The sequence below is a fragment of the Crocodylus porosus genome, unplaced genomic scaffold, assembly GCF_001723895.1.
Source record: "Crocodylus porosus isolate Cpor-Errol unplaced genomic scaffold, CroPor_comp1, whole genome shotgun sequence".
Taxonomy (NCBI): Eukaryota; Metazoa; Chordata; order Crocodylia; family Crocodylidae; genus Crocodylus; species Crocodylus porosus.
In genome coordinates this window covers 15,216,555-15,243,644 of record NW_017728921.1, presented here as the reverse complement: position 1 = coordinate 15,243,644, position 27,090 = coordinate 15,216,555, and the positions used below count along the sequence as shown (strand labels likewise).

The following is a 27,090-nucleotide window of genomic DNA, read 5'->3' as shown; positions in this document are numbered from 1 at the left end:
ATAAAATCCCTCATTGGAGGTGCCTTTAGACAGTCTGGTAGTTGTATACACATTAAAAAAGTGGACTCACAGTCATCTTGCAAAAGGGAGTCATGCCATGTTGCTGCAGGGACATGTATTATTAGTATAACGCTAAATAATAACTTAATCAAGTGTGCTTGCTGTAACCAGGTCAGAAACGAGTCAAGAGTGTCAGAAAACTATGGGTATACTTATAAGCATTAGATTTAGTCAATGCTACAAGTAACATTTCCCACACTTAAAAAAAAAAACAAAACAAAACACCCGACAGATTTCATTTAAATAGCTTATACAGATCTGGGCAAGACCAACAAGGGAAAGAAGTTTGATTGTTGTGCCTTCTTCCATAGTTATGGTATTAGTGTACGTACAAGTTACCTCATCCAGAAAGGACTGAAAAAGTACAAGGCATACTATGGATGCTTGCTGAATACATTAAATAAATCAAACTCTGAACCATAAAAAATCCCCTCCCAACACCAGATGTAGGTGTAAATCAAGGAGAGGCTTTAAAAATCACTTTAAAAGTTGATTTTGCTCCAATTTTCCCCAAAGGGAAAACTCATATGTGAGTTGAGACAAAAACATGGAAAATTTCAGCTATTAACTGAGATAAATGGAAGAGAATAGACCAGAATGGAAATTCAACCTTAATTTCAGTATGCACTACCTAACACAACTGCCATGGTAACATTTTACATACAACTGCATTAAAGCAAAGTGATGAATATTTACACATGCTCTTCACAGTTACAAGGTATAAGTCAGGTCAGGCTTGGAGATTCCCAACCTAAGCAACTATAATACAGGGGTCAGTAACCTATATCCCAGAGGATAGACCTGGCCCACAGAGCCATTTGATCCAGCCTGCAAACATGGGGCTTTGGCAGCATTCAGCCTTGGTGGATTTCAGCAGCAGCAGCTTTCCCCAGCCCCTGCCAAGGGCAGAAGTGCTGGCAGTGGCTGCCTCCAAGTGCCCACTTGTCTGCCCGCCCTTGAGCTGAACCGTGTTACTCTGGCCTGCAGCCTAAAGCGGTTGCCAACCGCCGATATCACACCCAGCACAACAAATGAAATTCCTTTGTAAAATTCAGATTCAGTAGAGAGTTTGCAGAAAAGAAAGCCTGGAATATTTTTAAGTATAAGCGGTCATGTCACAAAACCTGAAAGGAATAATTTAAATTGACATGCAGAGCTCTGTGGCACAAGAATTTGAGATCACCCAGAATACCTATGTCATCCTTCCTCTTCACAAGCCGCCATTTATATGTTCTAGCTGGGACTGACAGTGAAGCCCATTATTCAGGTTGCTTGATGCTTTCTGTTTTCAGTTATTTTTAATGCTGCCAAACATCCTATTTGGGCTGAAATTTACTGTGCCAAGTGTCTGCCACACATGATTTTTTTTTTCTTTTTTAATTCAGTGAAAAGGGTTTATGCATTTCCAAGAACAAGTCTAGAGGAATATGCATTGTTTGGCCAAAACTTTTTGCAAGAGGAATCCTTTGAAAAGCTCAAGCATCCCCACTATTTGCAGCAAGGACTTGAATGCTGGCAGGTGACTTTAACATCAGGATGTGCCTTTGCCACTTCCCTGAAAACCTATCCAGATCTGGCCAAGTTAGAAGCCTTTGTGAGGAGTGGAATCATATTTCACAGATGCTCAGGGGAGATGTCTTAGCTTTTCAGCACCTTAATTCCCCGAAGATTACATGCGCAATGAGCAAGTTCCAAGCCCCTCTCAGCAGACCCTTCTCTGCAGCTCCCCTCCGGTCTGCTGCAGGCTACGCCTGATGCGACAACTCCACGTCTGGTGACCTGAATGGAGGGCAGGGACCTTGCCTCTCCTGTGCTCTCAGTGATTCTCCAAAGGACACTGTGGAGGAGGAAGAAGCAGTTTCTTTTGCACTACAATTAGACAAGAAGCAGATCTGGGGAAAGACTTGAACAGAAAAACTATTCTAGCTATTCTAGGAGGTGTGTCCACAGGGCCTCCTATACCAAAATAACTGCTCCAAAATATTTATGCCAGAAAGATTTGGTCCAGAATGGACATTTTTCCAAATATTCAAGCACAGATCAGTCCTTTAAAGAAATAAATCACTGCTCCTTTGCTGTCAACAAAGAACCAAGAAACCCACTGGCAAAGTACCATGCTCCCTTCTAGTGCTGGGCCACAAAAGATAACACTACAAGTACTGCTTTCATTAATTCAGAGAGTCGTATTTTCCCCACAACTTGGTTAGATCTTGCCTGTGAAGCACTGTGCTGATATGTGCCAAGTTTGGTCTGTGCATCCTGGCTGCACACGCTGGCGTGGAAGCAGTGTGGTTTTATTACTGCAGCCTGCATCCAGGCTAATTAGCTCAGGTGTACTGCTGTGAGACCACAACTGTGCTAGTTTTGCTTCTGAAGATAACGCATGCAGAGCCAGCTCAGGTGTTTCTGCAGCATGCCAGGCATGCAGGTCACAAGGCAGGCTGACTTGAGCAAACCATGAAGAAGGTTGGCTCTGGGGACAGCTGAAGGCATGGCTTTGTAAAGAATTGGGGTCTCACAGCCCCCCCTTTCCCTCACTCACACTTCCACAGCCCCTTCCCCAACAAATACAGCCCAGCTATGCAGGCCTGAAGTCCCAGAGTCTTGTGGGGGGGCTGCAACACAGAGCAGAAGGGGCCTCAGCACTGGCTCACCGTGAGACCCAAAACACACACAAGTGACGCTGGGGGGCCGGGCAGGAATCAATTAGCCTCAACCCTTCCCAGAAAATCAGGAAGGGAACCATCTCTCCCCATGTTTGTACCTTTGGGACAGTCTGATTCAGTCTGGCAAGGATAAGCAACCTTTACTTGACCACCTTATGAGTAACCATAATGACCTGGTCCTTAATGACATGATCACACACTACTTCTGCCACAGGACCCTGCTTTATCCATTGCAAAGCAGACAACATTCAGTGAGCACCTACTTAATATTTTGTTTTTCCTTTTATTACTGAGTGTCTAGCTGCAAGCCCAGTTTGCTGTACTGCATGCTGTCTGCTCTGAAGATGCAATGATTCCATTTGCTTATAGGCTTCCCTATGGTACTCATCACCACAATATCCAAGCATTTTTACCAAGCTCAATGCATTAATTTTCAGGACAACTCTGAGAGACAGGGGTGTATTATTCCCATTTTACAGGCATGTGGGGGAAGGGGTGGAGACAGGAAGGGAAAAAAAAAGCCACAATGAGATTAGGATAAAAAATTGCAATAATTGTGTTCAACCAATTTAAGACGCCCAGTTTTTTTGTTTTTTTTAAAATCGAGAACACTTAGCAACATAACACTTCATGTGTTCAGATCATAATGCCCATGAAGTTTAGTTGCAGCTCAGAGTATTTGATATCTCTGCAAATCAGACTTATAGGCCCAAGTCAGACCCTGAGAAAATGCAGAACGTAATCAGCTGCCACTTGTGACGAGTACGGTTTGAATTAAACGGTTAACATCATATAGGAACTCTTTGACAGAAGTAGGGATAGAATCCAGATCTCCAGGACAGCATCCAAGTACCTTAACCAAGAGACCATCCCATAATCACATTCTTCACTATACACCTTCCCAAAAATCTGCAACAAAGGAAGCAGGAGGCATACAGACAATTTCTTTCACCACACAACCCTGATTCATCCCTGGACCTAAGCCATCCTGTTCATGGAGTAAAGCAGGGGTCCTGTGGAAGAGAAGACAGCTATGTGATCACGTAATGGATTATATAATGCATGTGCACCAGGAGGGCAAGCGGAGGCAGTACGGGCAACCTTACTCCTGGTCTCCTCTACTTCTGGAGAGTTTGGCTCTGCAACTTGAGTGACATTCTTTAACCCTGCTGTGTGTGCATTTATATAATGCTAAAAAATAAATGCAAATTATATTCCACACAGCATATTTTAAACACAAATTCCATTTAATCCATGTAATTTGCCTGGATGGGAAGGTTCTACAGGCTGTATGAGATCAGTGCCTAGAGCTACTTCTATGCGCTCATTGCCCAAGGAACAGGAAAGGTAACAGGAATAGACAACATAAAGGAGAGAGGAGAATTATAAATACACATAAATCAAGTGGGATGCAGCAGGAAATTGAAACCACTTCCAGTCTCTGTATCCCACAAATCCTTCTTCCCTGTGGTCTCTGGCACCACTTCAGAGTAATCCAGAGAGACAGGATGTTCACCTGTTCCTACAGCCAGAAAAGAAACAAACAGTGGACAGCAGAGCAGGAACTCCCACCTGGACCGGCCGTTCTGATCCCTGGCCAGAGTGGCACAAGGGGAAAATTATTACTGTATTATTATTACTACTGCTATCACTACTACTCCTCTTACTGTTAAAGGAGGGCAACGAACAAACAAACAGCCCAGCTTACGCCCTTCTCCCCATCCTCTTCAACCATCTAATATCAAGAGATTTATATTCAGGACAAGATCCCACGCTGGCAAGAGAGGGGGAAGTGCTTTGGAGAAGCAGGAGGGGAGGGGGGACAGCCTACAGTTTCTTGGCTTGCGATCAGCGAGCGGGACGCATTCTGTGGAAGTAGGCCAAAGTGTGAGTTATTATATTCAAAGAACATCTGAATCCCAGCTCAAGGGAATCTAGTTTGTGGCTCTCGTTTATGCTGTATATCAGTTGAATATCAAACCACATTTTCCGCCTTCTGAATAATAAAGCTTAATAGTATGGGGCTCCCATATGGTCTATTGTTAAAATATTTCCAAACATTGCCTGCTATTTAATTTCTGAAGGAAGATTTCTTTCTCCTGCTCGTGCGTTACTTGTTTAAATGGGCCCCTGGCAAAGAAGAAGAATTAATGTATGATGACTTGGGAGATGGACTCTGAAACAAGAGAGGATAAGAAAATGCAAATACATTTTGAAATTAAAAAAAAAAGAGAGGCAGCCGATGTCACATGCAAATGTTTGTTTCAGGCAGAAGCAGCTGGTGCCACCAGGCTCTGCCGTACAGAACGAGGGGTGCAGAAGCTTTCAGAAACCACGAGCTGCTTTAACAAAAGAGGACCACACAGATTCAAGCCATTCACAAAAGGGCCCCGGCCGTTTATTTGACTATTACTTACAAGGAAGCCTGGCCAGAAACGTAGGCACTCATACTGGCAAAACCTGTTCTATGTATAACCAGGGGTTTGTCTTTTCACAAGTCTCCCTCTTTAATTAGCTACTTGTTCCCAGAGGGCACTGCTGATGGATGGAGCATATCAGTTTGGTATTTAAAAAAAAAAAAAAATAGGAAAGTGTGTTAAATAAACAGAACCATCATCATCACCGGCACAACACCCAATGCTACGCGCAGAAACTACTGCATCTCCCGCTCACCCTGGAGAAGGAGGGGAGTGCTCATTTCCCACTTTACTGACAGGGACGTTGAGGCCGGCCGAGGTTGAGACCTTGCTCAGCATCACGCTGTCCTGTTTAGAGCAGGATTAAAATATGCACGTCTGCAAGTCCCAGTCCAGGGCTCAGGCCACATGACCTTTTCTTAACAGGGGAAAGCCCATCTGAATTGTAATAAACTTCAGGAGTACGTACGGGGCACCACTACCCTGTACAGAGCAGAACTGAAACTGTTTGACCCGATGCCACTCGCAGCTAGTTCTGCACATGGTAAACCTCAGGTAGCCCAGCAAATCCGGCTCGCGCTCTCAGCAAGGAGCACCACGGACCAGCCTGGAAGGGAGCTCTGTCCAAGTCTCCTCAGTCAGGAAGATGGTCAAACAGCAGGGCATGATGGTGTAACTTGCTGGCTTGTGTATATGCAGATGATGCAGGCAGATAAGGACTCTCATACTGGGCACACCTACAGAGGCACAGTGCAAGCACCAACACCCTGCAGTCACTGGGCCGCAGGGACCTAAGGGGAGGGAAGCAGAAACTCAGTTCTCGTGGCTGCCCCATCCTTGCCCCAGTTGCAGCATCTCATTCCTTCCTCCTCCATTTCCCCACCTCCCCTCACAGGCTGTGCCAGGAAAGCACCCGGCAGGCTCTCGGAGCCACCTGCCCCCGGTGCTCACAGCAATCAGCTGGCTTCTCTCTAACGCCCATGGAAATTCGGAATTTCCCACCCGGGGCAGTTCTGCCATTCCCATACTCGCTTTCATCCCAACTCCGGAGGAAAAGCCTAACCTTTCCAAGCTGTCTATGGAACAAAATAGAGACTGTCCTGGATTTCCACGTGTCGCACGCTGCGCTCTGACGTTTTCAATCGAAACAAACATTTTGACTCTCCTGAAACTGAAACGTTTCACTTCAGTTTATTGACCTGACCCAGAAAGTTTCATTTTGTGTCAGTTTACTATCTGAGCTCCACTTTCCCACATCACCCAAAGCTGTGTAGTCAGGCAGTCTAATGTCCCCATTCTCCCCTGGGGTCAGTGTCTCCAGAGAAAAAAACCTCTTCCATAATGCACCCAACTTGGTGCCTGTCCCACAACTCAGCCCCCTTGCAGTGCAAACCTGCATTGCAGCCTGCACGGATTCAGTCCTCCGTGCAGCCCGCCCCCAGAAGCAAGAGCAGCCTGAACAACAGTCCTCGGGGGCAGCGTGCTGGCAGGCAAGTACGTTCATCACTTTGAACCAACGGGGCAGGGGACGGGACAGTTTTGGATCAGAAAACAAACAAATTTTTTCAATTTTAGGTAAAATTGGAACTTGTTGATTAAAATAATAATGAAGTTTGGGAAAAAATTTAAAAACTTTTCCAACAGAATTTCCTATTTTTTTGAAAGCCCTTGGAAAGTCATTCCAGCAAAAAGATGCTCATACCTCATGCTCTCTAAATGGTACTGCCAGGGATACAGCACAGGAGGACACGTTTTTTCCCCACCCAACTTGCCCCCCGCCATTCACACAGGCTGCACCAGCCCTAGGCCTCCTCTGCCTTCGCAGAAACTCCAACGCACGCAACTCAGAAAGATAACCGCCCCGAACCACTGCATAGGAAACAAGTTCTCCATTGCTGACTTCTGGGAGGGCTTCAAAATAACCCAACCAAATGAAGTTCATTATTCTAGAAAATTCTTTAAATTAGTAAAAAGTGAGCATGTAATTAGAGAGAGCCCAGCACCCCTCCCCTCCTTCAAACCCAGGAGGCTTTCCTTACTGGAACTCCAAAAATGGATCGGAGAACCGAGGGCATGAAAATAACACAGCATCTGGTTCAGAAAGGCTGCAAACAGATATCACATTTATCCCCAAATAAACCATTTTATCCTGGGACAACATGCAAGCAGACAGGCTTTCATATCCCTTATCCCAGGATAAAACCTAAAGAAGTTTCCCAGATAAAAGGCTGTCGCTATTTACGCAGTTATATCAAGATAGCATTATTGAATCAATGGCAGTAAAGTATGGCAGCACTGTATTCACCTGCTCACTGAACCCCGATAAGCAGCGTGATGTGTGGATACTTCTGTTCTGGGATAAACACAGGCACAACTTATCCAGGGATAAATGCAATATCTGGTGCTACCCAAAGGGAATCTGGAAAACCCTGTAGTAGGGCGTGTGCAACAGCTACTGGATATGTGGAGCCTTCCTTCCTACTGGTTTAGCTGTTGTTGCTGCCTCTTCAGGGCTGGGTGGAGGCTAGTTTCTACAGACTGCAAGTTTTCCCCCCAAACTCCATGGGCATGTCCAAATCACCCAGAACAAAACAATAAAGGACACTAAGTCTTGTTGAGTGGGTACAGAATTACCCCTACTCTCAGTAGCAGGATTATGCCTAAGGACCAAATGGATCTTCAGCAAAAGATACTTTACTAGTTTTCTTATATTCCTTCTTTCTCTCCTTGTAAAACTGGAAGAACGAGGCAGGGGGAGGGGGTATGCATGGCTTTGATTTGCTTTTTTAAAAAGACATTTATCCCATACCCTCAGTGTTGGAAACCATAATAAAGCTTCCTTTCTCAACTTCATAACCTTCTGACTGTTTTATAGTTATAAGGAATCATAACTAGAAAAAGATTTAGCCTAACAATGACCTGCCCTCAGACACATTAATCTGTCATATGCAATAGAAAGAGAACGAGACAAACTTTTCCTCAGAGCAAATAATACAGATGGAGTAGGGATTTGTTGAGACCTTATAAGCTACCCCTGAAGCCAGGGTAAAATTTGTCAATCCAGTACCCACCAGCCTGAGGACTCAGCCTACTAGCCAGGGTAAAAATACCTTTGTTTGATCTATTCTGAGATGTCAATGAACGATTCAGTTAAAGTTTGCTGCATTTCTGACCGTGACACATGACCAGCTTTCTTTTTTCTTTTTCTTAATAGCCTTTGCAACAGCGAGGTGATTTTTTTCTGTCCGACTGTGTGCTCCCAAAGCAATTCTTTAAAAATTTTTGGCATAACGCAAGACAGTTGTGCACTGTATGTACCTAGGACATTTAAAAATCATTATTAATGTTTCCAATAGATTGTTTAGTTGATCTATGCTTTTGCTAGAGCTTCTTTCCTTCCTAGTCTCAATTCCACCTTCTGTCTTAGCACTTACCATGGGGTACAATTGACTGTCTAGTTTTCAATTTTGTCTCACCTTTCTTTCTCTCCATCCTTTAAAAGGGAAAGAGAAGCTGCCCTCGCTTGTCCTTTCTCTATTCCCTAATCCTTTTTTTTTTTTTTTTTGGTTTTATTCATTCCAATCACCCTGTCTTGCTTGGACCTACTCACCAGCTACTCAACCCCTTTCAGCAAAATCAGCTGTGAGCCACCCCTCTCCATTCCTTCTTGTCCTCCACAAAGGCAGCAAATGACTTGTCAAACACTCTTCCACCTTCCCTCCAGAAAAGAAACCTTTAGTTCAGGTGACTCTCTTGCCCCGGGAGACAACATCTGCCACCGAGTCCCCGGATCCACCCAACTTGCCCACTTTTCCTGTGAGAGCAGCATCACAGCAGTTTTCCAAAGCCGTCTTAAAAGATAACCCCATTTTAATATAACTTCCATCTAGGAGTCAGATGAGAAACCCGTTACTAACACCCAAGAGTTTTTATGGCATTACTAAAACTGGGACCTTGGCATTGAATTGTTTTAGGACCACTATGACCAAACTCCTGAAGGTGACTTGAACGCCTGAAAGGTAAGGGGCAGCTGACCTCGTGTGTCCTTGTCATGCAAGGGAGGAAGGGTTGTCAAGCCTAGGCATAATTCAGTGCCAAGCAGCTAGGGAAGTCTGGTGAGGAGGACACTAGGATAGCCACATGAAGTACTCCAAAACGCACAAAGGCACAGGCGACTGGTAGGGAGGGTATGGGGGGGAAACATGTCCCCCCATGAGATTGGACCCCGACTCAGCACAACTCAGGACAGGCAGTTTTTTTGCTGCGCAGGCCAGTGGTGTGCTGGGACAGGGGGACACTAAGCCATGGCACAGAAGTAGAGGAGTGGATATGGGGCTTTTGCACCCCCCACCCCCGGGCTTGCCCACAAATTGTACCCCCTATGACTCGGGAGGCACCAGTCACCCCTGCACAAAAGGGGAGATGATGTTGGTTCATGTGCTTCTAGCCACAAAACACAACTTCACTCTGCTTTTTAAACACACAAATACCCTCTGCTAGGCAGGAAAAAAAAACCTCCCTCCCTGGAGAGTGATAATCTTCCATCAGGATGAACTCTTAGGTCCAGGCTACAATAAATGGACAGACTACAAACAGGCTGGAGTGCCAGAAAAAAAGAGAGAAAGCCATCCAAGGTGCCAGATGCATACTGCTTTGGCCACTGCACAAAATGAAGGCTTGAGCACACATTTTTGCCTGATTGCATAGCTGTCTCTGCTACCCATCTAATCTGCTTAGAAAACTGGTTTTGAAGGATATGGTTCAGACATACCAGTCGCATAAGGGGAGGGGGGGGGGGGGGGGAAAAAAAGTGCTGCAGCTGCAAAAGATAAAATAGAGACAACTAATTTTCTCCGAGGTTGCAACACAAGCTCTCTCCCCCTCCTCCACATACAGTCACTGTGCCGAGTGGATAAGCTGGAGATTCTACAGCGTAAGCAAGATGGCACACGAAGGTGTACAAGCCTTTCTCCCCACCCGAATACCCACGCCCTTGAGGCGGACAGTGGGAAGGAAAGGTTGAAAGCCCAGCCATCACAACTCCTGCGCTGGCTCGTTGTAGTGCTTTGAAAATGGGGGGCAGGAGAACTGCTCCTTGCCAAATATTATGCTCAGACAATAACTTCAAGAAGGGGCTGCAACCCCTGTTATACCGATGGGCCGTTCAGTTCCGAGTCTTTTTTGTGATCCAGTTTCTCCTGATACTAGGCCATTCTGCAAACCCCACGCACACACTCATGTTCTGAAAATTAAACAGTTTTTTGGTTTTTTTTGGGGGGGGGGGGGGGAGGGGGGTTTGTTGACTGGCTTTATCATGACAATATGGAAGACTTACATTCATATATGAAAAAGTCACTTTTAATGACAAATTCTCTCCGAACAAAGCTACAGCTGCAGATAGAGGGAGGACATAAAACAAGACAAATACAATTACTTTGGTAGTAAAAAAAAAAAAATGGGGGGGGAAGGTTTGTGTGTATAAGATGATGCAAAGACAAAATGATAGTTGCACTCCATGAGTAAAAATCACTGTAGATTTACAGAGGCAGGACTCTGGGGAGACACCTGCATTTTTTTTTTATTTATAGTTTTTTTGGTTTTTTTTAAAACATCCAGGGTTTTAGCCCTGTTTGCTTTGGAGTTTACACTTCCCTCATCAGAAAGGTCAGCCACTTTTCATAGTACTTTTAAACTGTACATCGCCTTCTTGTTTTAAAGGGGAAGGGAAAGCTTCCCTGTGATGTTGGGAGGAAAAAGGAACTGGAGGTTTACTAGTATTAGTTTCTTCCTCAAGAAGTTGTACTTTCCCCTGGTTTTTGCTGGAAATGTGTGGCGAGAGGAAATCAGGAGTGCTACTTCTGGGCTTTACAGGCTCTTGAAGGATACATCTTGCGAGTGCTCAAACCTTACCCCACAATGCAAGGCTGTTTGGTATTTTAATATACCTTCTCTCTCCAAAATGTTAACTACTCATTGAATTTAAACCAAAAAGGCTAAATGCAAACTGCACTGCAGTTCAGGGGTTGGCAACATATAGCCCATGGAGTCACAGGATTTGGCCTGCAGAGTCAAAGGGTTTTGCCTGTGCCCACACTGGGACTAGACAGAGAGAAGCTGTACTGGGATCAGACAGCTGGAAGCTACGTCCATGCCACCGTCATGTATCTCCGCAGCCCACCCCACCAGCTGTGCCATGGGCGCAGGATCCAGCAGGTGGGGAGCAGTATCAGAGCTGGGCAGGTTACAGCTGCACCCATGCTGCAGCTGAGAGGCATGAGGGAAAGCAGCAGCAAGAATGCAGCTTCCAGCTGCCTGGCCCCAGCCGGGATGCAGACAAAGCCCCCCAGCTGAGGTAGGACCAGAGCCAAGTTGTTCCAGCCTGCAGCTTGTAAAGGTTGCCAGTCACTGTTCTAGTTCGATTTAAAAACAACAACTGGCTTTTCCTTTAAAGCTAATCGCCCCTCCGGTTATTTTCTGGACACGAGAATCTTGCAGGCTCTTCTTCTTTCATATGATAAAGAACAGAAAAAGCAGAAGTCCAAGTCTCATCACTTCCCTTTTCCAGGACAAATTTCAAGATACTCCAAACTTCCAGCACAAAACCGACCAGATATCACATCCGATACTAGGCAGCCATTCCCCGAGTTAAGAGTAGGCATCTCTATGGGAAAGGAAGTCCAGCCTACCTCCTCTGCCCTGTAGCGCACGCTCGTTACTCTCCCTAACCCTACTGTGATCACCCAGAAATCTCACCTGGAAACGTTTTCATATGTATGAAAACTACACATAGCAACTGCTCACAGAGAACCAGTGATCACATTACAAGGCTTGCTGCTTGGGCCAAGTCCCCATTCGCTTGCTTGGGAAGCATGAAGCTAAAAGGATTTTCACTGTCTAGAGAAGTACAGATTCCCACTCCCTCCCACATCCACACTCACTTAGTGCAGCTCAACATACAACTCTGAAAATTCATTCCAAAATATCACATTTAACAATCAGTAACACAACAGACCTTTGCATTACATTATTCAAGGCCCTCACATGCTTGGTAGTGATACTTGCCATCAACTTTACAGGTACCGGGGAGGTTAAGTGTCTTGCCTGAAGTTACTTGGCAGTAAGGGGCAAAAGCAAACACAGAACCCAGATTCCTCAAGCCACCCCAAGCACTAGATCAGAAAGATATCAAATACTTGGCCTGAAGGCCAGACTGAGCCTATCTAATATACAACATAATTGTGTCGCTTTCAAGATGTACAGACACTCAACTGGATTGAAGTTTCCAGCCTTCCTGGGCACAAAGGTAACACAATGCGAGTGCAAAGGCAGACAGCAGTCATCCTAAACAGGGAAGTGTCAGACTAATAGTGAGTGTTTCGCATCTGAAGGCTTACCTAACTTTACTCCAGCTATGCAACTGGTCCAATAAAAGATATCACCATAACACCCTCTACCCCCCAGAAAAAAAACAATCTTTGCCTCATTCTAAATACACAGGCAACCTACGAGATGTGGACTTCCCTTCCCCCACATTACCATCAGTAGGATATTCATCACTCAAAGCCCAGTGACAACACTTTCCTAGTCAGCAATTGAAACAGTGCTTGCATTAGAGCAGTGGCATAGGAGTGGCTGCAGGGAAGGACTGAAAGGAAACTAGCTGAGAAGCAGGCAAAAAGAGCAGGACTACTGGGGGAGCAGTTTTCTTACTGAACCAAGCTGATTACCTGCCCAGACAACCATAACTTCTAAGACATTGTCTAGACAAGGTGCATCATCAGGAAATTTTAACTAGCAGTTTGAAAAGCCTAGTGTAGACAAGGCATGCTACCTTTAACCATGCGTCTTGCTTGTCCAGACTGGGTTCTCAATGCCAACTTAGCCAGCACAGCCCCACATCACAATTTTAAATCCCAGTCCAAGAGTTCGAGGCTACATCCAGACCACGAGTGACCACAGGGACAAAGCTGGATTGTAACCGCAAGGTCATCAGAACATCGAGCCATAACTGGAAGATCCTGCCTCTGCTCCGTTTGTATTTTTATGCTCAATAGATTAAATTAAAAATGGAAATTTCCATGCGCATGTGTGAAGTTATCATCATTTTTAACTCCAACTATGATTTTACAGGTAAACATGACACCTACAGGACCCAGAAAGTATTTTCTACAGCACTTTATCCACAGCACTGCTCTACAACCTTTAAAACAGAGGATCTCAAAGCACTTTATAATCAATGACTTCGCTACCTGGAGCACACCTGTAAGTGCACACTAGCTTTAGAGATGGGTAAATAGCTCCTCTAACATTACCAAGTTGGCACAGTTTTAACTTGGGACACACTTGGCCTGAAGACATTGACTGCAGTGGGAACTGCACATGCCATTGATCTCAACTGTGGCGGGGAGAGTTGGAGACCACGAGGGCATTTTTTAGGTTGTGCAGTTAGAAAATTATTCAGGGCATAGAGCTAGTAACAAGCCCTGGAATTACAGTCCCAGTCCCAAGCTTCATAGGTAGGAAGTATATTGACAGTCTTCACCTCCAGAGTGGGGTGGCATTGTTTAGGGGACAGCTTTGTTCAGCTCTGCTAGAGATGCAGAAGAGACGACGGGATTTTAAACCTAAAATCTGACAATCTTATTGTGGGACTATGGGGCAATACGATGAGAGCAGGATCTTCCCTCTTTCTTTCAACATTTGCCCAGAAACTAACAGCAGGTTTTCAGGGGGCAGGGAAGAGTTACCCTGGATCTGAGCAGCCCTGGCATTGACACTCCACAACTAGATCTGTAATGTAAACACCACCCTACCTTAATAGGGCAGCACGGCTAACAAAGAGTTCGGTCTGGGCGCTGCTACAATAAATACCAGAAGAATTACGAATGTGGTAGCTTCTTCTTGCCCTTCCAGCAGTATTTGGGGAATGGCCTGTCATTTTGAAAGACTGATAATTCCTCATTGCTTGTCCCAGGCAATAGGTGTGCCCCTAACCAAATAGGCTTACCACTTAAAAGCTTAATTGCACCTGTGATTTAACCCTTATCCCCAAAAGCACTTGGGCGCATTTGGATTTGGGAATTTCAGGTGTGGAACTGTGGCTTGCATTCACAAACAGCTGGGCAAGTTGGAGAAGCAGGACAGGAGAAAGGACAAAATTACATACAGCAGGAAGCACAGGAAGGGGAAGAAAAAATAATTGTATTTAATTTTGAAGAGATTTAGCTGCCTTTGCATTTCCAGCTGTGTTTGGGTAAGGGCCACCTCACTGTTTGCAATGAAGGGCAGGTTTCATGGTCTCAGATTTCTTTTCCACAACAAAAAGATCAAAGTTTGAGCCACTTGTGCAACTTGGGTGTTTACAACAAGCTCCTCTAATTGCACAGCAAGCCCTCTCTGTCTTTATCAATCTCACACTCAGCTGTGAGCCTTCGTTTCATATGTAGCATGAGAAATGGGAGAAAGAGAGAAAGCCCAGGTCCAACTTGAATTACAACCTGCCATCCTTCCTGTCTGATCTTGCATTGGAGCATAAATATAACTTTTCAGGGAGGGTTTTAATACTTCAGGAATAAAGACTCACCCACGTGCTTTTCTGTAAAGCAGTCACGTACTCTCTGATTTTTACAACCCCCCCTTAAAAATGCAACCTATCAAGTGCAAATATAGACTTCCATAATTTGTGATTCTTAGCAATGTGAATGAGTTGCATTCACATGCCCTCTGAATTGTAGGCCAAACTCTCAACATAGTCCAAGTAACATAGACAGATGGACTGTTCTGCATTCCCATAGGGAGACTGTGATGCTGCTTCAGAGACTGCAGAAGGGGGAGATGGGGGGGGAGCAGTAGCCCTGAAGGTAGGCACAACATGAATTTACTTGGAGCACTTAGAAGATGTGACATTCTGATTCCCAGTCTTATTTACAGTATGAGTCACTATAAACTCAGGAACCACACAAAACTTCCTGGGTCTCCGTTTCACCATCTATAAAGTAGAGATAAAAACATGTAAGGTTTTGAGAGATGTTATTAATTAATATTTGTGAAGCACATATCTTCAGATGGAAGGTACCATATAAATATTAATATGCTCAGGCTACTGGCAGCATGCATGTCTCTTGGGACTAGCAAGTTGCATGCACGGATCAAAGAGGGCATGTAGCTCTAAAAGGCAGAATGGTGGGAGCTGGCTCTGTGTTTAATTATTTTTTTAAAACTAGATCCTCTAGACTGTTGTGAATATTCCCTATCAGGTTACAGCAGCTTTCAATTACAGTTACATTTTATCCTTAGGCAAAGTTATACAGTGTACCTTTAATATTAGCAGGGCACATTTTCATTCCTGGAGATCTTTATTCCACATACCCTTGCTAATGTACTTGTAAATTGGAGGGAGAAGAAAAAAAAAAAAAAATCAAATCAACTGGGAAATAAGAATTTTCACTTCTCACTGATCTGAATGAATATCCCTCCTCTAGTAACATCACTGGTCAACCTTCTTGTCCACTGGAGTTGGAAAGGAAATAAAAGGGGGCACTGCGAAAAAGTGGTGAGGCTAGGTTTTGAAATATTAGCACAGCAAGACTTCGCACACAGCAGAGTTTTGTTCAGGATGAATACAATGGAACAGCCACATACAGGCTTAAAATGTCAGACTGTTTCTGTTTTATTTAACCATCATATCGAGAACAAGAGTGGCAAAGCTTATAGCTAGGAACAGGCTTCAGAAAGGTCCATGGCTTTAATCATGACCCTAAGTGGGTATTTTGGTACAATGATGGGGTAGCATTACAACATGATCTACAGCAGTCCTTTCCAACCCACTCCCTTGCCTGGCAGGCATGCTGAGGAGGAAACTTTCTGCAGATACCTCAGGAATGCAGTGTGACCCCAGGCACCAAGCATGTTCTAGGGAGGCTGTTTGCCAAGCGTCTCCGGTAAATCCCAACAGTTCGACACTGCCTTGATATCAAGACAATGGAGATCCAAGGGGAGCAGTCCTGCACCTCCCCCGGTCTAGCTCTGGGAAAATATTCTGAGTCTCACTATCGGTCTTCTTACCATGCTCAAGATGTACAACATGCTCATACAGCCAACTGTTGGTTGCTCAGTGAAGACCACCTTGGACAAATTTGTCACACAAGGCCAACTGGACTTAAGCTCCTCAGTTACTTCTCTGTACTGAACTTGCTAATTTCCACCCTGTTTTCTGGAACAATGCTAAAAATTTGATGTTGCCTTCTAGGCTTGCTGTGAACCCAGTGCTGACAACAAACTTGAGTACATCCAGTGGTTGCAGCCGAAGTAGGAAAAGTGGGACCTACAGTTCATTAAAGGTAATAACAACGGCAAAGGCCACAATGTAGACACAGTTGTAAGTACCCTTGCCCTGTCATTTAACTGCTCAGAATAGGTCCACTGGAGACGGTATTACCTCCTATGTCCCACATTAGCACCCCTGTTGCACCACCAAAAGGACATTTTCAATACAGATGAGGCCCCCGTAGATGTACACAATGAGCACAAACCTGACCGGCAGACCATCGCCATGGGTACACAAGAGTTTGGATGTTAATGCCATTGGTCAAGAACTGTTCCATGTGTCCAGGAAATATGCTTGCTACTTTTACACAAAATGTAATCCCTTGTAAGCACCGTGTTGAAGACGGTATAGATAAATCGGTATTTACGCACATCTAGCATCACATTAAACAAGGAACATGTTTTCAAAGGAATGTGGAGGTGGCATCAGAGTGCCAGTAAGTTCAACATAAGGAACTCAACCCAAACTGGAGAGGGTAACCAGTCACCTTATTCCCACCACCCAAGCCATTTCTGCACCACCATCTTTTTCAAGGACAATCCAACCCTCAGAAGTGGCCAACCCCTTTTGCTGAACAGTTGCCCCAAAAAAATGAATTTGAAAAAAGCCATACCATTTTCTGTCCCCAGAACTAAGTTAAATGGCACCCGGCTCCTCTCTGTATAACATCATGGGCCCTGGCATGGAGAAGATACAATGGAAAAATCAGAGGGTGAGAAGTTTTATGCTGCCCCTCCCTACCCCAACAAGCATTTTCTTAGCAGTATCAAAAGTCATTCTGGTTTCCAACTCCCCCACCCCCTCCCCCTTATAAAGGAGGCATGATCATAAGAGAAATCTATTGGCAAATAGTCTGATTAGTCTGTTGTTGGGTATAAAGAGTTCAACACCAAGAAAAAAAACACGCTGCTATTCTGGTATCAGGCAGCAACATCTTCCCATCTGTATGAGTACTGGCTTGAACATTAGCTTTTGAAAGAGAATAAAATATTTCAGTTATGGAAATACGCTCTTCTCTTTATACTTGGACAGTTTTCAACAGGACAGACTTTTTTCCCCCCCCCGTACACCTTTTTCCTCCTTTACCGTCTCCTGCCTTATTCATCAAATATTCCACCCTCCCGCCTCCCCACAGTTACTAGTTACATGAATTCACAAAGAATAAAAACAGGGAAAACTATCAGCAATATTTAGGTGCAGACAAACTTGACCTGCAATAAACTTAAAATCAACGCAACGCTCCACTCAGTCACACAATTTATTTATATGGGGGGGGAGGGAGGAAGGAATACACACACACACACACACACCCCCCCCCCCTATATCGAGAGAGAGAGAGAGAAAGTAATGCCCAAGAACCGCACAGTAGCACAAGCACCATGCTTACAGTTGGTTTTCACCACTGTTAAAAGGCTCCAAAAGCCCATAGGTTTAGTTACAGAAATGGCCAGGGGTAAACCAACTCTAACGCAGCATGGGCTACCTGCGTTGACAGGCCCCTCTGCATGAGGGCAGTCCCTGCCAGTCATCTGTAATGAAACTGGGGTCTGCTAAGTGAGAGAGTGGTTCAGGAGCGGCCCCACCATCCCCCCTGGCAGATCACTGCTCTGCAGGATGTAGAAAGGATCCCAAGACTATTTATGTCACTCTCAAAACCACACAAGCACCGCTGGCCATGCTCCAGAGTGCTCACTTGCCGCTTCTGTTTTCACGCTACAGGTCCGTGGCAAGACGTAATCTAACTGGCACCGAGGGGTGGTAGCGGTGTTCAAAAGACCCCTCCAGAACTGGGGTGACAAGATGTGCAAGAACGACTAGAATCTATTTAAACACCCCTTGACCAAGGCTGGAGTGACACATCTACTTCTGTGCCAAAAGATGGCATAACTAGGGGTATGTTTTCTAAGAAATATGAAGCTGGTGCCAAAGTACTAATATATCTGTAACACCGAGTCTTAAAGCCTTTAATAGAAGGAGGGGGCAATGGAGATTCAGCTTAAAACCACAAACAAACACAGAAAAAAGTAGAAGAGATTGCTGTGAAAATACAGCCACAGGTCTCAGCCCCTGGGATCCATCTCAGAATTTCAAACCCCTCCTTTCTCATAAACACTAACAAATTTTAAACAAATCAGAAATGGAAAAAGAGGCAAAACTCCAACAAAAAAGAGTTAAGAAAGGCTTCACACTGTTCTTAACAAACAATAGTCTATATATGAATGTGGGATAGCCCCCCCAAAGTTGTGAAAAGGTGGAGAAAGTGAGAAGACTTAACTGTAACCTGCTCCCACCCTAGCAGACATTCACCTACCCTTTACCTTCCACAAGTATCATTAGCAGGCTCCTGCGAGCAGCAAAAAAGCTGCTGAGATCAAACACAAGCTAGTAACAAAGCTCTTCCTCCCGTCTCCCCGACATGGGCCAGGATTCCTGGCTGAAGCCAGTCTTTCCCCGAAGGGGTGGGTTAGTTCAGAGTCCTTCTCAAAAGTTCCCTGCTGACAGCATGCTTCAGCTGCAATGCAGAAAGTGCAATAGCCAGGAAATACAACAACACTCACACCAACCTCACCCCCCTTCAATCATACCTCTCTGAGAATATGCCAAGGGGCCCGCCGTTTCACATTTGGAGGACTTTGTTTACCCGGGTAAAGAGCCATGAAGATTTTTAGTTGCAGAAGCCCTTATTCTTATGTCTTTATTAGATTTGGGACTTAAAAAAAAAAAAAAAAAAAAAAGACGGCCCTTTGATTTATACAATGGTTTCCTACATTACTTCAAGCTCTCAGTATTTTTCTTTTCTTTTTTTTTTTAAGCTAAAATATAGCTTGAAACACCACACCAAGTGCTGTCACGGTCCAAAAAGATTTTTAGTTGCAGAAGCCCTTATTCTTATGTCTTTATTAGATTTGGGACTTAAAAAAAAAAAAAAAAAAAAAGACGGCCCTTTGATTTATACAATGGTTTCCTACATTACTTCAAGCTCTCAGTATTTTTCTTTTCTTTTTTTTTTTAAGCTAAAATATAGCTTGAAACACCACACCAAGTGCTGTCACGGTCCAAAAATGTCAGGATTCTCAAACTTAAGTCCACCCCTGTATAAGAGAGCTGCACACACGTAGGTGTCAATCAGCCACTGTAGCAAGCCAGAGAAGCCCCGTTTGAGATTTCAGCATGGCATAAACTTTCTGCGGGCAAACAAAGTGCCAGCCTGTGGCACACCTGCCTTGTCCATGTTGTGCCTGGGGTTGGGTCAGAAAAGCCCATCCCAATGTTGCTTCTCAGTCTTTGGTTTCACATAAAGTCTCCTCCCGGCAGAGAAAAAGAGGAGAGGAAAATAATTGAACCTAAGACTTAAAATAGTTTGACAGTTTTTGCAGACTCAAACTGTCTGCTCTCCATCACCTGAAACTCTTCATCTGGTCCTACAAATCTCACTCCATGCTGTTAAAGGCGGCATTATCATTCCAATTCTCCTCCTCTTGGCATCAACACGAAAATAAAATACCTTCAGGGCACTGTGGAAAATGGCAAACAGACAGGTGGCAAAATCTTTGGGTGGTCGGGCAGTAAAAACCTATGTCAAAAAAAAAAATCAGTCAGGCAAGTAACTGAGCAAAGACAACAAAAACCAGCATTGTCCTGGATTTGGGTGCTCAGCAGAAGTCTGATAATTAAAGTGGAGCCAAGCCCACATGATACCGCAACGGCTCAGGAACTATTTTGAAGCAGGTAAACCAATATCGCCTGTACCTGTTCCAAACCGCATATTAATATGTGGCCTCTGTTTCTACAACGCCTGCTGGCAGCTCTCCTGGAAGGAGCTCCTATCTCCAAGAGGATCTTGCATTCTCTCTCCCTCTCTGAAAAAGGATCCCAAACAAGTGGCTGGGGCATACCTTTTTGGAAGCCCCTGCATGTTTATCTTTACTGATAAGCCTGCAATCTTGGCTGGGAGGAGTGCATCAGTTTGTGTCTGCAGCAAAGCCTGCTCCAGCAAAGCCTTCCTTATGGAACAGGCTCTTTCAAAGCTGGGTAGCTCATTTAACCTCTTACTGACCACTGTTAATAGTCTGTGATCTTTCTGCCTCAGAGACTCTCTCAAGTCAGCCCTACTCCCTTTGTGTACAATCAGAGAGATGGTCAGCAAAAGCCATTTGGGCTTCTGGACCCGTAGAGCAGACCATAACTCCAGTGTGCTTAGTAGGTGTGATCCTTCTGGTGAGGAAGTTGAAGGACCCACTTGCACAGATTTGTCAGCACTTGTGATCTCCATTGCCACATGCAAACTGAAGACAAACACCCAAAAATTCACTAGGGACTTCCCCAAAGCGGAGAAGACCTGTGTCTCAGGCAGCGCGAGTGCTACAGACAAGCAACCGCTGTGCTTCAAAACAGGCTGCACTTCCCCATCCATGCCCAGTTAAGTTCAGTGCCAGAGGTGTTTTTTAAATGGTGTTTTCAAGCTTTACTTGCATTTACAGCATGTGCAGTGTACTCTGCTTTCAGAAACAGTACGAGCTTGCCTGAGTGCCTGGGCTCTATGGTATCTCAGACATGCCTTTGCCAGGGGAAGGAGTATTTACTCATTACCTGGTCCCCAAAGAATGACTTCCCTTCGATCCGTCAGCCCCATACTCAAAAAGTGATACCAGAACAACAGATGAGATGTTGAGAGAGAAAGAGAGCAGCTTTCCCTACGTTTGTTCTGTCCCCGTTGTTCTTCACATGCAGAATCAACCGACTGGAAATCCCAGCAGAAGCAACTCAAAGGGCCCGGGCCTACAGGTTCTTTAGCAGAAATCAGAAATTAGTCAAGGGATTATAAGAAGTCTACCTAAGTTTTCATTTGGCAGCTCAGCTCAGAGGAACACAGTGAAATAAAGAGAGCAGGACAATACTTGCCAGTCAGAGTTCAGATAGTTCAACTCAAGAAGCACTGCACCAAGCCAGCAAGTTTCATTAAGTAGCATTTGCCTTGCCTGGGTTTATAAGACTTTATTTGGCCCTTGTGATTAGTTTTACTTTTCACAGAAAAAATGTGACAAGACCACAAAGCAGAAAAATATGCCTACCCAGAGACAAACATTTTTTGCTTGAGTTCTGCCTCAAAAATAGTTGTGCATGAACCTTTACTGATTTTTTTGCTTTCACATCCAAATGATGAGCAAAGCCGAGTTTCACTCTGCAGATCTTTGCACCTCTAGCTATACGCCACGTGACCACCTCCACACACACTTTACCTGGCATTCACTTGACAGAGGCAGCCAGATGGAAAAAAAAAAAAATCAGCTTCTCTAAAAATTGATGTGAAAGTGACTTTCCCCCTTCAGAAATGATGCAAATCACTAAATATTTTGTCTTGTTGTACAGCAAATGAAGGCAGAGCAAGCGGCTTAGAGGTTGCAGCACCATTAGAGGTATAGAAGGGTGCTCTGAGAGAAGAAAAATGGAATGAGCCACACATACTCAATTGCTAATGCCAATCAAAGGCTAGAAACCCTCAATGAAAGGGTCAGCTGCAGGCCAGCCTGCAACGGGACAGACCCGACTCCACTGCTCCGCAAATCGCTCCTGGGAAACAGGGTAGAAAGTAATCTCATCTATGTGGAGACATTCCTGAAAATAAATGTAAATTAACTAATACTGAGAATTTAAAGTGGGCTGTCCATTGCCTTATGGATACGCGCTCATTCAGACTTAAAGTTGCCTTAATCTATCTTAAATCAGTGAATTAAGACCATTTTAATTCTCAATAAGAGTGTACACACAAGGGCATAAGGCAGTTGAACTAATCTACTTTACATTCACAACTTTAGTTAGTTTGGATTAAATCTCCTAAGCATCCCCATGCAAATAAGCCATAAAATTGGGCGAACCACATGGGCTGTGCAGTCCACTGGGTCCGTGTAACAGGAAGGTCATATGCAAGTGGGTACAACATGATTTGACCCCATAATGGCTATATAGGACAGACAAGGTAAAAAATAGGCCATTGTTTCAGAAAGAGCTAAAATGACAGCTAGTGACGAGAAAAGTCCTGACAGCATTCCTGCCCAGAGGCACCAGGGCAGACTAAACACCGTTTTGGGGCAGAGTACCAAAAACACCCTACCCCAGCCTCAACTTGTAAGATGTTGGTGTGCCAAGGGCAGATGGCAGGGGAGGCGGGGGGCCATGAGGAGCCCGATGCTTGTTGTGGGAGCATAGACCCAGCCCCTTCCCTGCCATACGCCCCAAAGCACGTGCCAAGCAAAATGCCTTTGCGTGCCATGCTCTGGCACCTGTGCCGGAAGTTGCCTACTCCTGATCCAACCCATCTCTAGAACAGCTTGATTCTAGCCCTGGATCCAATACTGCATTCCCTTACTAAAACCTGACTGTCATAAAAAGCAATCCCCTGCAAACCTCAAGTATTATTGGTTTTGTGGTACTGCCTAAAGTGCCCCTCCAGGGAAATGTCTAAGGAGACAGTTCAGGACCCAAAGAGCTTACATACAGCCCTTTGATGGTTTCAAAGGCCATAGGATGTATCTGAAATTCTTACACTGATGCAGCACTTTTCATCAGATGAGTTCAGAGCAAACCACTTTACAAAGAATAATGAAATTATACATGGTTTCCAGTGGGGGTGAACCACAGTTGAAAACATTACGTAACATGCCTTTAGGTTACAGAGCAAGCCAGTCAGAGTTAGAAACAGGACTTGGAAGCTGGATTTTCTTTCCTGTACTCAAACTGCTGGATAATGCTGGCTTGTACTTCTTTTCTTCCTTTTTTAAAAATGTATTTTGCTATTTAACACGAATACAGAAAATAACTACAAGTAAGCTGCAAAGCTCCCCATCTAACATGAGAGACATTGACCAAGTGTTCAGGTAAGAATATTCGGGTAATGGTATTATGGAGGGCCAAGGGCCTCCTTCCACATGCAATGCATGTTTAGCTATTGTGTCTCATCCTCTCTCACCCACCACCTTTTTCTTTTTCACCAGGTGTAAGGGCATGGAGTCAGCATTTCTCTAAATTATATCCATTTAATAAAGCAGATTAAATGCACTCCTGCCAAAACAGAATATTCTAGCAACAGGAAAACCAATGTCTCGGGGAGTCAGGACTGCCAAACATGAGACCTCCAGCCTTAGGTCAATAAAATACTGTTTCAAAATGCTGAGAAGTCCTGGGCATTGACCGACTGCAAAAGAATTAGCAATTTACAATAATAATACATCACTTCCCTCCCCTAACCCGGTGGACACTGTCCTGCATAAAATTGACTTGTATATCAAGAACAGTCTCGCTCATCTCTGGCAAGGAGCTGGCTAGGATGCTCTCCTTCACGTTGGGTTGCTAGAAATGACTTCCAAGCAGTTACCAGAAAAATGCCTACATAGCAAGATACCTGGATACCTGATATACAGCAAGACACTGATTATGCAGGTAGCTTGTGACAAAAGGATTTAGCTGCTGAAGGATGGTAGGGATAAGGGGGGGGGAAAAAAGATACAGAGTTCTAATTCTGTCTTGCAATAGACATTTTATGGTACTTGGTTATTGAGCTTGAACCTGTACTGACTGGAAAAGACCAGCTGTTATTGCTACCACAATCTATCCTTGCAGCCTCTCCCCTTTAATGCACCAAAAAAAAAAAAAAAGTGAGAAGAGTTTAAACAGTGAGTTACTGAACGCAAAAAATTCTGAAACCTGTCAGAGCATCCTAGTACAAGTCTAACACACTGACTGCCTCTTCAGACACCTCTTGCAAAAGTCCATACAAGATGCTCCAGTCAACAGAATCCCAGATCTAGCAGAAACAGAAAGGACTGAGATATGGGCACAAAGTTATTAGCAGCATAGAGAGACCTCAGTATAAATGGGAATAAAAAAAACAAAACTGGGGCTGCTTAGTTTAAAGGGGAGATGACAGTGGGATGCAAAATAGTCATTGCCGTAAAAGGCAGTACAAAAACAAGGGAACAGCCAATGGAGTGAAAAGTGAAACCACATTTAAAACCTAATGAGAAGAAAATACTAGTACAAGTCACTGGCACAAGATTCAGTCTCACAACTTCTAACAATTCTAAGAAAGAAAGGTCTGGACATTTTGCAAAGATGAGTGCTCAACTACATCAAACAAAATACTAAGCCTTCTCACCCGAAGGCACAAGCCAACCACTAAGTTCCCCTATGAGCAAGTTATTCTTCAGATGTTTATTTTTATTGCTTAGATTTATATCCCGCCTGCAGGATGGCTTACAGTAACAGACAAACAACCCACAAGTTTGGCTTCCTTGTCCTGTCCCCTGAAGCATCTGGCATTTGGCACTCAGAGAAAGGATGCCAGGCTAGAAAGGAGGTCATTCCAATCTGGCATGCCTGGAAAGGCAAAATGCACCGAGGAAAGCGTGGAGTGTTAGACGACAAATTCCAGTAACTCAGTAGCCCAGTTCTGTAGCCCTGAATCACCATCTTGCCCTGGAACTGGTGCCAACAGGAAGCTAAAAAAGCTGAGGCAGACAGACTTCAGTCTTGTGAGGTCCTGAAGTCGCCAACCTTGCAGGTAGTGGGGTACAAGGCAAGACACAGTTTGGCCTGTTAAGTCCTCACCAGTGGAAGTAGGGGAGCACTCACTCACTGCAAAACCAGGAAGGACACAGAGTGGCAGGCATTTGCAGATCAATTTAAAGTACCAACTACTAATGGGCAGAGGGTCCCAAGAGGAGGCCGGCATCCCTCCTCTGTACAGAATGTGCTTCCGCAGTTTGAAAAGCTCAATTTACTTAAAGAATTGGGGTGAGGGTGGTTGCCTATTTGGGTTTTTTTACCTTTAGATGAACCTTCCTACTCACAGCTGAATGGCAGTGCCAACAAGAACACCAGCATGTAAAACACAGGCCCAGAGCAATTCACCTGCTCCAACGGGGCACAAAGACAATGCATGATCTCTCTCTAACAGGTCTGAATCAAAGGAAACAGACAATTTGGGTTTCTAGATTAAGCCTACCCATTCCCTGTTGGCTTTGGCTCCAAGTGAAATTAACCCTCAAATCAAGACCTCCAACCAAGCACTCTAGAGGCTGCTACTGGATTTGTGCCCAGAAGAGCATCTTAGGCATTGGACCTATGTGAAGCACCAAGTATTTGCTTCAGATTCGGCTGATTCGGAGGGACAGCAATTCAATTCGGAGATTCAAATCACTGTCCCAATTCGATTTGGCTGAATCGGATAAGAAAATTCGGCGCCGCTTCAGAGATTCAGCCATATACTAAACAAGCAGCAGTCCTCACCATGCTGGACACAGCTGCCTCCAGCTGGTAAGTCTGTCGTGGTGGGCAGAGGGGGGAATGGGCCTGAATCTCCTCCAAATCAGATCGACTACCAAAGCTTCGCACCGCCCTATTAGGCATCCTCTCAGTAAACCTGCTTCATGACCCCTTTGCTTGAAAATCAGCTACTACTGCTATATTATCCATCCAAGTGTTCACTTCCCTAAATCACATCAAATGTCTAACAGCAGCCATGGACAGAAGATAAACAGCCTTCAGGAATGGCCACACTAACTCACAAAAAAGGCTTGTGGGAAAGGAGCTTGTAGGAAATCCAAAGCCCAAATATAAAATATATTGTACTTTTTTGTTTAAATACTAAAAGCTCAGTAAATTCCCTACATTAAAGATTGCTTATCTTCACACTGGAATTTCTTAGTTTCTCTGTCACTAATATTTAGACGCAATTTGTCCAAACAGAGGTATTTACTGTACTTCATTACAACAAAGTATATGAGAGTTGGCCTAATAAACTCATGTCTGCTTTTGAACCGTAAACCCTGTGCCTGACTGAACAAAGGTTTATTCTATTAGCTCCTCAAATCAATTAATAAAAATGCAACTTCTCCACACAGCAATGGAATAAAACCCTCAATCTAAACCACAAAAATCCTTGAATAGCACGAAATGGGGCACAGGACAACTAAGAAACTCCAAATTATTCTATGCATGTATTCACTACCCTATTTATTCAAAATACTGACTTAGCTGTGAAGTGTATTGTACCAGGAAAGCTTCTTCTGGTAACATCTCATTGATCCTTATATACCTGCTCTCCACCTTTCTAAAGTTCTGTAATTTCCCTCCCCCACAAAAAAAATATGCATACAAGGGAACCAGCTATTGTTGTGCATATATATTCAGTAAGTGTAGGGCTGCAGTAAAGCAATTTTTATCCCAACAAGATGCCTGCCATAACTGCTTATTAACATTAACTGGTTGGTATTTCATGTTCACATTGCACCTTTCAGCTGCAGACTGCAAAGTCATTTCCAAAAGCTAGGTGTGCATTGCTGCTACTGTCCTGCCAGTGGGAAACTAAGGTATGTCGAATCATTTACTCCAGGTCTCAGAGCAAGTTAGTGGTAGACCAGAAACAGAAACTCAAGTTAACTGACCTCCAGCCCCTAGGACTAACTGCTCCCTTGCTTGAAAGACAACAGGTGCCACATGCGCATCATTGAACATCCAGTCATTTTGGGGTTTGTTAAGAGCATTTCATTTCCCCCATTAGAAACTAAATATTGAGCACATTCCATGTGTGTGCAAGTTATGCTGCATTAGGTAAAGGCACAAG

The 27,090-nt window shown here is 44.4% G+C and overlaps 1 protein-coding gene across 11 annotated transcripts in view; it reads right to left on the bottom strand.

Annotated features, from left to right (window-relative positions):
* The window catches only part of HIC2 (HIC ZBTB transcriptional repressor 2), a 105,227-nt gene that overhangs the window by 57,723 nt on the left and 20,414 nt on the right, over positions 1-27,090 (bottom strand). For 5 of the 11 annotated variants that reach the window (XR_002101908.1, XR_002101909.1, XM_019539073.1 and 2 more), the window contains one exon: positions 17,083-17,146. The exons of 3 other annotated variants lie outside the window; for them this stretch is intronic. The gene's annotated coding sequence lies outside the window, so the exon portion shown is untranslated. Of the gene's footprint in view, positions 1-13,936; positions 15,132-15,788; positions 16,467-17,082; positions 17,147-18,787; positions 19,182-27,090 lie in introns of those variants that run through there. 3 more of the 11 variants (XM_019539078.1, XR_002101910.1, XR_002101911.1) reach the window with 3 other exon arrangements.